Genomic DNA, 15206 nt, shown 5'->3' with positions numbered 1-15206 from the left:
GAATCACGATTTAAAGCCATGACGTACCGGTATGTCATGGGTCCTTAAGGACTCTGGAAACATGCAGTACCGGTACGCCATGCGTCCCTAAGGGGTTAAATGAGAATATTGGTCAAATCTCATCTTATTTGCGATTGAAGGTAAAAAACGTTGGAACTTGCTTTTGTTGTTAATTTTTAAAGAATTATTTTCAGTAAATTCAGTTAGATTTTTGTTCAAGGAGAGATTTCCTTGATAAATTTGGCCTATATTGGTATTTGAGATAAAATTTATGGTTGAAAATTAAACAGGCTGAAGTTCGTATTGTGTTTCATCACTGAGTACCAGACCCTTAAAGGAAACCTGTGCGAGCTAGCGCATGCGCAGTGTCAGCATCATGTTCATTCCCTGTACTGGCATCAGCACAGGGAACGAACTACGCATGCGCTAGCTCGCGCATCGCGAGATTTCGGCGCTCCAGCTCTGTGACATCAGCTAGCAAGGAGGAGATTCGGAGGACGCGGGGCGGTGCTGGGCTCCTTTCCGCTTGACTCATCTCCGGCTACAGGACTCATATCAGGTAATTTGCATATCAATCAAAACTGTTTTTTAACACAATAAAAGCGCAGAGAGAGCTATGGGACCTGGGTACTGCAGATGTGCTAGCAGCCATCTAGCAGCCCATGTCCCCAGCTCTATGCGCAAAATCCTGGTGACAGGTTTCCTTTAAGATATAAAAGAAGTAATCTTTCAGTCATATCCTCTACTGTGCAGAAAGTTAGCATTACAGCAGTGCCATTGCTATCATCAGTCACTAATTCTAACGGTGTTCTACAATGAGAATCAAAGAAGCCAAATCTTCCTGCTAAATCTCTGAATAAAGCTATGCATGTGCTACCAATTAAAAGCAATGCATCAGTTATTTCATGCTTTAGCCAACATAATGCAGTCGGTAGATCGGTATATTCCTGCATTTCAGGATGGGTAGATTTTAGTAACCCAAATTTTTGCTTATATTTTATAACACTGTAGCAGTGTTTGTCTGTGCTAACTGTGGATGGTATCTCATCAAAATTTAGCAAGTTTGATATAAATTTGCCTTCTGCTTGCAATGCAAGTTTGACACTAGTATACAGGGAATCGCCTTTTTGTTAAATTTGATCTAGGTCCAGGTCCTGTAGGTCGTTTTTTTCATGGTGTTCAGCAAGGAAAGTCAAAGCATTACAGGTACACTGGAACCCTCGTGAAAAACTGCTATACCTGACATCACCTTGCCAATGTGATGCCAGTGTTGACTCACTCATTACAGTGTATATTCAATCTGTAGAGAACTTTTATCTTCCTTTAAAGCTTTTTTCATTTTCTCACGTTCCTTTGCCATCTGAGACTTTGGTAACCTCTGCAATAATAAAAAAACAAAAAAAAAGTTATAGATGTATGTTTCAAGAATGAAGAGAAAGTGGGCATACAAAAGAATTATGTGTTTTGTAGGTATTGACATTATTTGTGTGCTATATACCTTTTTTTTTTTTCATTCTATGAAAATGATTTACTTGTTTTAATGTGAACAGTGTGAGTTTATGCATAACAGAATGTATGAACTATACAATTAGCCACTGTGTTGCTCTAGGAAGAGCAGTGTTTATGCTCATATGTGCAATGTGAAGGTGATTATATATAGATAGTGATACCAATGCTGAATTGGTAGTGGAAGGGAGGTATATTTCCCCTAGATTCCCCTCCTATGTAAGTAGCAGGTGAAAGAATCTCACCTGTGAGGTAATTAATGAAGCAGCACTGAGGGTGGGGATATAACAGAGCAGGAGGTCAGTCAGTCTCTCTGCCTGGGGACACAGAAAGCATGTCTGTATGAGTGAGCAAACTGTGAGTACTAGGTTGCTGATGACTAGTTTTATGAGCTGGCTGGGAGAAGCCCACCAGCGGATAGATAGGAACCTCTAATGTTTAGTAAGTGCCGGACAGGCAAGACTTTTCTTTTGTTGTTTTATTTTATTTGTGCAACCTGCTCAATAAACCTGGCTCCAGGCCAGCTTAAAACTGCTACCTTGGTGGCTGGTTGGAATTGTGTGAAACAGACAAGTGTCCTTTGACCCCAGCAAAGGCGATCCCGAGCTTATCCCCCCACAATATATATAGAAAAAATGGCAGCACCGACTAAGATAGTATGTGCTGGGTGCTAAGTCCTAGGTAACTGCTTCTTACCCATAGCAATATGTGGGGAAAAAAACGGACAGCACTACAGTCTTGCATCAACATCAGGTGGGTTTATTGCATGTAAGATAGCAACGTTTCAGCTCTAATCATGAGCCTTTTTCAAACATGATTAGAGCTGAAACGTTGCTGTCTTACATGCAATAAACCCACCTGATGTTGATGCAAGACTGTAGTGCTGTCAGTTTTTTTCCTATAATATATATATATATATATATATATATATATATATATATATCTTTGCAAAAAAACAGGCAGCACTCCCATATAACATGAAATAAATACCTTTATTCAACCATTTGGCAAGGGTAATGTTTTGGTTCAATACTAGAACCTTTCTCAAGCTTGAGACCATTAACACTAATCCTTTTTATTAACTAAACATCGCTCAAAACCATGTTGCCACATCCTCGGATCATATAAGACCCTTGTATGACATATCAGTGAGAAACATATTAAACCTGAGAAACTATACAATCATGTACTGTAAAGGGTCCGGAAAGTATAGGCCTAGAGCCTCTGTGGGCACAATGGATCGTATCAACTCGCTGTGACAGCAGTCCGCGACCAGAGGGCCAATTCGGTGAATCAGAGGCTGATCTTCGGGCGATTCGCGATTTTCCTGCTGAACGGCTCTCTGAGCGGCCCCTGTGCTGCCGACTAAATGGTCTGCCTTGAGAGCCAGTGACGGAGTCCTGAGGTGAAAAAGCAGGCTTGAAGGTCTTTCCAGAAAGGATGCGATCAATGGCTGCTTCAGCTTCTGCAGAGGAATCAAAGGTAAGTGTTCCTTCCTCGGTGTGAAATACCTTTAGAGTGGCCGGATACAAAAGATGGAACCGGACATTGCTTTTAAATAGCCTGGTGCATATGGGACTAAAAGGCCTTACGTCGTTTTATCACTTCCACCGAAAAGTCCTTGAACAGCATGATAGTAATCGGGCGACGTCTCTGTGTGAAACTGCGCATCATTTCAACGTTATCATTAAAGTCCAGGAGACGTAAAATGACCTGGCGCAGTCTCCCTTGTGAAGCATGAGATGCTGCGAGTATGCTCTGATCTTGTGGTGCCATAGGATTTGGCCCAACCCTGTGCGCATGTTCCACTTTACAATAGTGGGATAGGCCCAGTGCCTCTGGCAGCTCTTTTTCGCAAATATCCAGGAGCTCAGAGGGTCTGATGGATTCCGGTAGGCCCACAAGCCTTAGATTATTTTGACGGGACCTATTTACAAGGTCTTCCAGCTTGTTATGTATGTGATCCATGTCCCGCTGTTGAGCCTGCAGGGTGTTTGTCAGCTCCCGCGTATTTGTGTGGAGATTGTGTACCTCCTGCTCAAGCGCTTTTACTTCCTGGGTAGTGTGGCCTACCTCTTCCTGAAGCGTGTGTAAGGTCGACATGATGGTAGTCTCCAGAGTCCTCTGTATGTCAGGGGAAATACGAAGGGCCACTTCAATTGCGAGGCGTTTATAGTCCAGCATCTCTTGGCTGTCCGTTGCTGTATGTAAGCCTTGGGAGCCATCATCCATCGGCAATGGTGAGGATGCCACCATCTATTTTCTGTGTATAAAGGGAATCTGTTACCTGGATAATGAATCAGTGACTTAGGTGGGGGGGGGGGGGGGGGGCGTGCCAGCAATGACAATGCTGGGATAGAGAAGAGACACAGCTGACTGATTAATTGGATTTAAAAAAGTGGGCAGAGTAACAGAAAACCAGTCTGATGTGTCTCTATCCTGGTAACAGCCATCTGATTGGGTAAATGCCTTTACCTCACAGGCCACAGTATTTCACCTTCAATGTAAAACTTTCATATACTGTACTGCCATTCTCATAGTTTTAAGGCCTAAACCTGGCCCAGACCATTACTTAGTGATTTGGCTTAAAGTTTGGAAAAGTGGGCGGGGCTTAAAACAGCCAAATATTAGCTATTGCTAATCAAAGGGAATATTCAAATTGCTGCCATTCTTACACTGTTAATGGCTGGGTCTTCAAGCTTGACACAGTTGGTCACTGGGTGAATGTAAGGGCATTAGGTGCACCCACCCTGGCACTTAGGTGCACCCACCCTGGCCCTTAGGTGCACCTGCCCGGACCCATAGGTGAACCCGCCCAGACCCTTGGGTGCACCCGCACGGACACATGGGTGCACCGGCCCAGACCCAAGGGTGCACCCGCCCGGGCCCTGGTTGTCAGACTTATGTAAAAAATAAAAATATAGCACTGTAAATCTGATGTCAGCAATATAAACATAAGCTAAGCAAGTTTTAGGTGGAAAAAAAATGTATGCTGTATGTGTAAGCCTGAGTCTGTGCTTCTAATGGTAGAAGGGGTTGATCTTTCCTGAAGAATCTGACTTTGAAGATGATACAAGACCAAAAAAGTTTTCTCAGGAGGAGATGAAAGATTTGGCAAAAGACTTGAATCTCTCCCAAAGATGCCGCTCAGTTACTCGGATCAAGGCTGAAAAGCAGGAAATAATAGTTGCCAGGAGTGTAATCTTCATGGTTCAGACATTGTGAAAAGGAGTTTGTTCCTTACTTTGCCCAGGAAGACAAGTTGGTTTATTGCATCGATGTCAAAGATCCGATGGGTCAATTTAAAATCCAATATTATTTAGAGCAATGGTGTCACCGCCAGTTCTGTGAGAAGGTCTGACAGACGTTCTTCTCTAACTCTTGTATGACGTTCTTTGTTATAGTTCCACTTTGTCATCTCCTTTCCTTCTGCCAGGTGTCACTTATTTAGACTGACTGTCTTCCTTTATATTCCCTCCCATACTGCCTCACTTTGCGGTTTATACTACTTTCTGGATGAAGTGTTCACTGCTGGAGGCTGCTGCTGCTGTTTGCTCAGATGAGTCTTTTCCTTTATTGTGTTTCCTTGCTGGCTTTATTCTAGGTGACCCTGACTCCGTCCGTATTAAGTGCAGGGAGCCAGTGGTCGTGTCCCCTCACTATTATAGGGTTTTCAGGTGTCACAGAGTCTTAGGTATGTGGGCATGCAATAGTCTACCATTGAGACCCTTGCATGTGCATAGCAGTCAGGGAGAGCTCTTAGGATTTTAAAGGGCTCACCTATATGCTCCTTAGTTTGGGATCAAGTCGGTCGGTCGTTTACTTATAAGTTCCAGCTATCTGCAACTTCACCCGTAACATTATAAACTGCCTAAACCGTCTTAAGCATGGATCCGGTTTCAGCCTTGATTGACCACATGCAAGGTCTTTCGCTGGAGGTAGCAGATCTCCGTCAAACTGTGTCTCAGTTTCAGGTGACCGGTTCTGCTGGAGTTCATGGAGTTTGTTCCGAGCCCAAGATCTCGCTTCCGGATACGTTCTACAGGGGTAGTGAGAATTTTGTATATAAAGTGAATGGGCACTCTGATAGATGGAGTCACATACAGAATTAATACCAGATTTATCCAATTTAATAATACAATAGAACACTATAAGTATAAAATCCTAACATAGATTACCATATAAAATATAAAATATAAAACTTAAATTATTAGCATTGTATGGTACTGTAATATACTGAATGATGTTGGCTGATGTTAATCCGACAATTAATATCCTCACAATTGTTCAATGGACTTATACAATGTTCATGTGGAAAAAAGGAAGAAAAAAGAAAAAAGAAAGTCCGGAGTTCCTCAATATGATTATGAATGGAGATTATTATACAGACTCATAGTGATCTTTGCAGAAAAATGATGATGGTAGCAATTGATATTGTTATTTTCAATATACGATGGTATATGTTAGTGATACCGCACTCAGACGGTTTCTATATAGATCTTTCCCAAAGAAAAAACGATGACAGCAAGCAGTGCTTGCACAAATTTTGCTCAGCTCTCGGTATGAGCAGCTATTACTCACAGTTAGCAGCTTCGGTTCGTGGCGTCCCACGAGCTGTCCTTATGTGGTGAGGTTGCTTCTTTCTTGGGAATTTTTCATACGATTGGTATACCGAATCTTTGTTCTTTCTATTGGAACACGGCTGTGTGGAACTGTAACACACGCGGTCTCAATATTTGAGCTGACTTCCTTTGGCGTTCCACGTGTCTCCGAATGTATGGAGCTTCAGTGTTTGCTGAAATACCTGCTGTGGACCGGTAGTTTGCAGGCTGTGGATACCGCCGGTGGATTTCTTTAGTGAAGCGCTTCACTTGTGGGCCATCTAGTCGATGTTATCCAACATATGTCCGGCTATTTGAGTCTGATGACCGAAGGTTACCGCCAGACGCGTTTCGGGGACTGTACTCGTCTCCTTCCTCAGTGGCTATGTTCGGTCTCTGTATGTGGCCGGATTTTATACGTTTCCTCTCTGGATTGTCTGGAAAAAGTGGACTGAAAATCCATGGTGAGTCAATGTTAGAATGTCTTTGTAATTGGCTCACCCTGTCAGTGCGGTATATGTGCGTCTTTCTATGATTTCAGAGGGGTCTGTGTCTCTTATTTCTCCAATTTCTATGCGTTATATACAATTAGTTTGTGACATTTCTATAGCTCATTGTATCTAAAATAATAGATTGTTCGAACATTTATTCGGCATTATAAAAAGTTGCCAATTCACGTAAAATACAGTCTAGGATAGGTATCAATGTAAGATCAATATAAAAAATACGATCAATGTCTAAAATCATTGCAATATATATTTATAAAATGTTTATACACAGTCATTCTCAAAGTTTTTAGACAATAATTTAAAAAATATTTTTTAAAAAATATATATATGCATCATATATGGTTTTGAGTTGTATATTAATTGTCTACCATATTCTATTGTTCTATTTGTTCTTTTTTCATTGCGGGCAAACTCCATAGACATTGAGGACATGTCATTTTCCCATATATTCCAAACTATTTATCTGGTGATCTCCTATTTCGTCCTAGATTCCTACCGCTGCGGTTGTCTTGCGGTATATATGCGTTTTGAATATATAGACCTTTATCTAAAATCTTTCTTTATTTCTCCGAACTGGAATTGCTAGCTATTATCTAGCGCTATATATATCATATAGGATATCTATTTAATCTGGATACTTTTCAATGATTTCATGCAAAATTAAGTGCAAGTTTAATGATGCTCTAACAATTCTCGGCAATATATGTCTATTTCTAATGGATATTTCTAGTGTATCAATTATGTGACAACTCGTAGTGTGGTCGTGATACTATATATTAATGATACTATATATTGATGCATGCTATAATTATATTGTGTTTTTATATTTTTATAAATTTATTTTTGTTTTAATTTTATTATTTTTTATTAGGTGAATACCTGTGAATTATCTATTACCAAAGTGTCCCAAAAATTATGCGAGTCTCTATAGGTGACTATATTCCTATAAAGTTGTTAAATATAGATCTATATATTTATAAAATCCTAAATAAATGTATTTTTATTCTTTTACAATTAGTCTTACATTTGTGATAGTTATAATAATGATGATAATTGAGTGATGGGGGTCACAGTGCTAGGCTAAAAACAGCCTGACTGTGGTCCCCCATTCCACCAGGGCATCCATCTCTTCATAGGAAGCCGAATATCTCTAGTTCGGCATTTAAACCGTCTGGCACCAGGCTGCCAAAGTCAAAAATCCTTCTGGACTCTGCTCTCGACATTCTTGCTACATGGTCTCCTCCTCTCCAATCGCATGTTATTTGTTCCAATGCTACAAAACTCAGGTGTTTGGGGTCTTTATTGTGTACCAATTTAAAGTGCTTAGATAGTGTATGTTTCTCATAGCCTTTTTTTATGTTGTTGATGTGTTCGGCTATTCTGACTTTCAATGATCTTTTTGTTCTTCCAATATATTGTTTGGAGCAGGTGCATTGTATTAAATAAATCACATTGGAAGTGCTACATGTCATGAAGTTTTTTATTTCCCATACAAATGAGTTTTGTGTTGATTGCACTTTGGTGGTTTTTCTGGGAAACGATGTATTTTTGCAGTTGATGCAGCTTCCACATCTATGGAAGCCACTCATGTTCAGCCATGTATTGATCGATTGATTTTCTTTTTTATGATGTTTGATTGAGGGAGCTATTTTGAGTCCTAAATTTGGAGCTTTGGTATACACTATCTCAGGAATTAAAAGGAATTGCACTGATAGCTATGACTTTATCTTTCTTAATATGATGCCAATGTTTCCTTATAATTCTCTCAATGGATTTATGCTGTGCATTATAAGGGAGTATTATGCGAAGTGTATCTTCATCTCGTTTATTTTTGTTTTCCCTAAGTCCGAAGAAAAGAATGTAGTCCTGTCTAAATTTCTTGCTTTGTTTAATGCGTCATCTAACAGTTTTTCAGGATAATTTTAAGTTGAAATTCTGACCTCATCTTAATGGCTTCTTCTTCAAATTTATCCCTGTCAGTGCAATTCCTTTTAATTCCTGAGATAGTGTATACCAAAGCTCCAAATTTAGGACTCAAAATAGCTCCCTCAATCAAACATCATAAAAAGAAAATCAATCGATCAATACATGGCTGAACATGAGTGGCTTCCATAGATGTGGAAGCTGCATCAACTGCAAAAATACATCGTTTCCCAGAAAACCACCAAAGTGCAATCAACACAAAACTCATTTGTATGGGAAATAAAAAACTTCATGACATGTAGCACTTCCAATGTGATTTATTTAATACAATGCACCTGCTCCAAACAATATATTGGAAGAACAAAAAGATCATTGAAAGTCAGAATAGCCGAACACATCAACAACATAAAAAAAGGCTATGAGAAACATACACTATCTAAGCACTTTAAATTGGTACACAATAAAGACCCCAAACACCTGAGTTTTGTAGCATTGGAACAAATAACATGCGATTGGAGAGGAGGAGACCATGTAGCAAGAATGTCGAGAGCAGAGTCCAGAAGGATTTTTGACTTTGGCAGCCTGGTGCCAGACGGTTTAAATGCCGAACTAGAGATATTCGGCTTCCTATGAAGAGATGGATGCCCTGGTGGAATGGGGGACCACAGTCAGGCTGTTTTTAGCCTAGCACTGTGACCCCCATCACTCAATTATCATCATTATTATAACTATCACAAATGTAAGACTAATTGTAAAAGAATAAAAATACATTTATTTAGGATTTTATAAATATATAGATCTATATTTAACAACTTTATAGGAATATAGTCACCTATAGAGACTCACATAATTTTTGGGACACTTTGGTAATAGATAATTCACAGGTATTCACCTAATAAAAAATAATAAAATTAAAACAAAAATAAATTTATAAAAATATAAAAACACAATATAATTATAGCATGCATCAATATATAGTATCATTAATATATAGTATCACGACCACACTACGAGTTGTCACATAATTGATACACTAGAAATATCCATTAGAAATAGACATATATTGCCGAGAATTGTTAGAGCATCATTAAACTTGCACTTAATTTTGCATGAAATCATTGAAAAGTATCCAGATTAAATAGATATCCTATATGATATATATAGCGCTAGATAATAGCTAGCAATTCCAGTTCGGAGAAATAAAGAAAGATTTTAGATAAAGGTCTATATATTCAAAACGCATATATACCGCAAGACAACCGCAGCGGTAGGAATCTAGGACGAAATAGGAGATCACCAGATAAATAGTTTGGAATATATGGGAAAATGACATGTCCTCAATGTCTATGGAGTTTGCCCGCAATGAAAAAAGAACAAATAGAACAATAGAATATGGTAGACAATTAATATACAACTCAAAACCATATATGATGCATATATATATTTTTTTTAAAAATATTTTTTAAATTATTGTCTAAAAACTTTGAGAATGACTGTGTATAAACATTTTATAAATATATATTGCAATGATTTTAGACATTGATCGTATTTTTTATATTGATCTTACATTGATACCTATCCTAGACTGTATTTTACGTGAATTGGCAACTTTTTATAATGCCGAATAAATGTTCGAACAATCTATTATTTTAGATACAATGAGCTATAGAAATGTCACAAACTAATTGTATATAACGCATAGAAATTGGAGAAATAAGAGACGCAGACCCCTCTGAAATCATAGAAAGACGCACATATACCGCACTGACAGGGTGAGCCAATTACAAAGACATTCTAACATTGACTCACCATGGATTTTCAGTCCACTTTTTCCAGACAATCCAGAGAGGAAACGTATAAAATCCGGCCACATACAGAGACCGAACATAGCCACTGAGGAAGGAGAAGAGTACAGTCCCCGAAACGCGTCTGGCGGTAACCTTCGGTCATCAGACTCAAATAGCCGGACATATGTTGGATAACATCGACTAGATGGCCCACAAGTGAAGCGCTTCACTAAAGAAATCCACCGGCGGTATCCACAGCCTGCAAACTACCGGTCCACAGCAGGTATTTCAGCAAACACTGAAGCTCCATACATTCGGAGACACGTGGAACGCCAAAGGAAGTCAGCTCAAATATTGAGACCGCGTGTGTTACAGTTCCACACAGCCGTGTTCCAATAGAAAGAACAAAGATTCGGTATACCAATCGTATGAAAAATTCCCAAGAAAGAAGCAACCTCACCACATAAGGACAGCTCGTGGGACGCCACGAACCGAAGCTGCTAACTGTGAGTAATAGCTGCTCATACCGAGAGCTGAGCAAAATTTGTGCAAGCACTGCTTGCTGTCATCGTTTTTTCTTTGGGAAAGATCTATATAGAAACCGTCTGAGTGCGGTATCACTAACATATACCATCGTATATTGAAAATAACAATATCAATTGCTACCATCATCATTTTTCTGCAAAGATCACTATGAGTCTGTATAATAATCTCCATTCATAATCATATTGAGGAACTCCGGACTTTCTTTTTTCTTTTTTCTTCCTTTTTTCCACATGAACATTGTATAAGTCCATTGAACAATTGTGAGGATATTAATTGTCGGATTAACATCAGCCAACATCATTCAGTATATTACAGTACCATACAATGCTAATAATTTAAGTTTTATATTTTATATTTTATATGGTAATCTATGTTAGGATTTTATACTTATAGTGTTCTATTGTATTATTAAATTGGATAAATCTGGTATTAATTCTGTATGTGACTCCATCTATCAGAGTGCCCATTCACTTTATATACATTTGTCTAAACCTGGTGAGTAGGGTGTCGCACTAGTTTGGAGCACCTATACATCACCAACACAGGGGTGAGCCGTCCTATACTTTTCTGTAGTGAGAATTTTGTTTGCTTTAGAGAGGCTTGCAAACTCCATTTTCGCCTACTTCCCCATTCCTCTGGTGATGAGGAGCAGAGGGTGGGGATCATCATCTCGCTGCTCAGGGATAACGCTCAGTCTTTGGCCTTCTCATCATCTCGCTGCCGGTGGGGGCCCGGCCCCTCTGATCAGTGGAGGAATTTTTTGTAGCCCTGGGGCAGATATATGATGACCCGGATCATATTGCTCTGGCTGAATCTAAACTGCGTCTTTTATGCCAGGGTAAACAGTCTGCAGAGATATATTGTTCTGAATTTCGGAGATGGGCAGCCGATACTGGTTGGAATGATGCTGCACTCCGAAGTCAATTTTGCAGTGGTCTTTCGGAAAGATTGAAAGATGCATTTGCTTTTCATGAGAGACCAGAGTCGTTAGAGTCTGCCATGTCTCTAGCTGTTTGTATTGACAGGCGTCTTAGAGAGAGAGGAGACTACTCTTTCCTGTCATATTCAGCCCAAGGACAATGGGGCTGTCTCAGTGCGCAGGTATCTCAATCTGTCTCAATCCCCTCTGAGGAAGAGGCCATGCAGCTGGGTTTGCTTGCCTTTGATAGTAGGTGATTCAGCTCTCAGAGGAGGGTTTGTTTCTGTTGTGGGAGTATAAATCATTTTGCTAATGTCTGCCCCTCTAGGAGATTCATGGAGTTTTCGGAGGGTAATAAAAAAAAATAAAAAAACACCTCTAAAAACTTTCCATTTGCTACTATTGGCAAGGTTGATGCAGAAATTGAAGGTTTGCCGTTTACTTGTAGTTTCCGTTTTCTCCTACCTGCCAGGGTGGCGCTAGACAGCAACATTGTTTGTGAGATTTTTGTAGATAGTGGAGCAGCTGTCAATCTCATTGATCATCAATTTGCAACAATGCATTTTTCCCCCCAACACACAGAAACCACCTCAAAACCCCACATATCCCCATAATTTATACATACATGGATAGCTCTGATCTGGTTGAACAACAACATATCCAAAAATCACCTAGATCCAAGCAGGGGTCCCCGAATTCCATACAAGTCACATTTGGCCGACCCCAAGCATCGCTTTCCTGCCCAAAACAGTTCCACAGATTTAGGCTGTGCGGCCGGTCTGTCTTCTCCTTCAAAGTTAGTATATGGGCCATAATCCTGAGGCAAGAGGCTGGCAAACAGGCCCCTCCAAAACCCAGTGGCGAGGTTATTTTTGCCACAGCGTCTTTTTATAGATTCTTGAAAAAGAAGTCTAGATGGACCAAATGGTTCTTATCTGCCGACACATTCCATGTAAGTCTCAAAGCAGTCTTACTCCACAATGGTGGTTTTTACGCTTCCATATCTGTAGGTCATCCTGTACACTTGAAGGAAACCTACGAGATCTTGGAATTGGTTCTTCGTAAACTTAAATATAAAGACCATGGTTGACAAGTGTGTGGGGACTTTGAGGTCTTATGCATGCTGCTCGGGCAACAAGCTGGGTATACCAAATACCATTGTTTTCTGTGTCTATGGGACAGTCGAGACCAACAAAATCACTGGACCAAGAAGAGTTGGCAGCCGAGGGTGCCAAGTCGGTGAAAAAAATAAAATAAAAATGGTACTTTGGTATCTTCCCATGAAGTTATTCTACCACCTCTCCACATAAAATTAGGATTGATGAAGCAATTTGTAAAATCACTTCCAAGAGATGGAAAATGCTTCAAATACTTGGTCACCAAGTTTCCAGGCCTGTCAGAGGCAAAATTGAAGGAAGGCGATTTAACATTAGAAGGCTTATAGTTGATCAAGAGTTTGTCAATACCATGACGGATCCTCAAAAAGAAGGGTGGATTGCATTTAAAGAAGTCGTACAGAAATTTTTAGACAACATCCTCACTACAAAACGATTGTCGGACGAATGCTGAAAGCATTTCAAGCTTTAGGTTGCCTGATGCGTTTGAAAGTGCTTTTCCTCCAGTCCCACCTTGACTACTTTCCTGAAAATTTGGGAGCTGTGAGTGAAGAACAAGGTGAACGATCCCACCAAGACATTAAAGAGATGAAAAGGAGATACCAGGAAAAATGGAGCATTACACTGATGGCAGACTACTGTTGGATGCTTCAGAGAGACAAGAGGAGCCTCACAGGGAAGAAAAATCGAGTTTAGTGTGCGTAGGTGAGCTCATTTCAGTTCAAAAAAGGATTTTCATGAAAAAATTGTAATAAAACTTTAAATTTTATAAGTCTTTCTATTTATTTTGAGGTATTGCCTTATTTAACAGTTACCTAAATTGTCAGGAAATGTGATGTCCTATGACAAAATGGAGGTCATTTTCAGATTCAGCGCCCCCAAAAAACAAAGATTACGTGGAATAACCAAAACAGCTCTTGATTTTTGTAGTCAACGCTAAACTGTGCAAAAGTAATTAACACAGAAGAGGACAGTATACTGCTACAGATGGATCTAGATAGATTGGAGGCTTGGGCAGAGAAGTAGCAGATGAGGTTTAACACTGACAATTTTAAGGCTATGCAGAGAGATGAGCAAATTGAAGTTGACTAAGTGGAATTCAATCCGAATTTCAGGAAAATTTGATTCGTCCTGAAGTCTAATTTCCTTGCGCTTCGTGGTAATGAATCAAATTTTTCGACATTCTTTTATATAATGCAATCTGTTAATCCTCGATTGTCTAATTGGTGTGAAATTGCGACCTGATAATACAGATTTTTGGGTGCCTACATTCTATTACATAAATATATCCGTTAATCACTAATTGTGGAATTGGGGTGAAATTGCAGCCTGATACTACAATATTGGGTGACAGGCCCTTCTAGGGGAATGGGCAGTGGGCAAAATGTTTCTGGAGCTGACAGAAGTAGCAGCAGAAGGGGCGGTGATAGCAGCAGTCGCATCGAAAGGCCAGAGCTTCCAGCAGTCGTGTTTTGACCAGCAACCCAGATGTCCTTGAATGGTTGACTTTGTCTTCAACTTCATCTCAAGGGACATCAGAGACCCACAGTAAGAAGTCGGTGGGTTCCTCTGATACCACGCTTAGTTGGCATGGCCGGGGAACAAGCTCTGTCCTGAACCTGCTTCTTTCATTTTCTGTTCTTTTTGCTCAACAAGTATTTTATGCCTTCTGCTCAGCTTCACTTTTCCGCGGGGACAAGCTTCTAGAAGACAGTCAGTAGCTACTGCCCATCCAAGATGCGAAGAAGAGATCCACTGCTTCCTCTAGTAGGTGGGCAAGTAGTGACAATGAGATTCACATGGGAGCTGATGTTGCGAGCAGTTAGGCTTGAGACAGGTGAGGGTGACATAAGTGACATGCAGACAGTAGTGGATGATTATGTAGCCGATCGCACATGGGAGTCGGGTGCAGAGGGGGCTGCATCATCATTGTCAGGGGAAGAGGGTGGCAGCGGCTGAGCCAGCAAGGTGGTAGCGGAGCAGCGTTTCCTTCCCATCATTTACTGGTTCTGATACTCCTCGTCACTCATTTTGTCAGCAATTGATCACCAAGGCTATTACAAAAAGATAACAGTATGCATGCACTCATCCAATAGCACAGAAGCTGAACGTGCTCCTGGGCAAGTTGATAGCACTACAGTCCCTCCCTTTCCATGTGGTGGACTCTGCATCTTTCAGAGAACTGATAGCTTGTGCCAAGCCAAGGTTTAGAGTCCCAAGCAGTCATTACTTCTCCGAAAATGCTGAACCAGCCCTGCACACATATATGTTGAATAGACGGTGGGTCAGTCCTTGTGCCA

General features: G+C 40.2%; 1 protein-coding gene across 1 annotated transcript in view; it reads right to left on the bottom strand.

Moving 5' to 3' along the window:
• Positions 1-1100: 1100 nt before the first annotated feature.
• LOC122941101 (zinc finger protein OZF-like) overlaps positions 1101-15206 on the bottom strand; it is a 39604-nt gene continuing 25498 nt past the window's right edge. The window contains exon 4 of the transcript XR_006390415.1: positions 1101-1378. The gene's annotated coding sequence lies outside the window, so the exon portion shown is untranslated. The remainder of the gene's footprint in view (positions 1379-15206) is intronic.

This window comes from Bufo gargarizans, chromosome 6, assembly GCF_014858855.1.
Source record: "Bufo gargarizans isolate SCDJY-AF-19 chromosome 6, ASM1485885v1, whole genome shotgun sequence".
NCBI lineage: Eukaryota > Metazoa > Chordata > Amphibia > Anura > Bufonidae > Bufo > Bufo gargarizans.
This window is presented reverse-complemented; position numbering and strand designations above follow the sequence as displayed.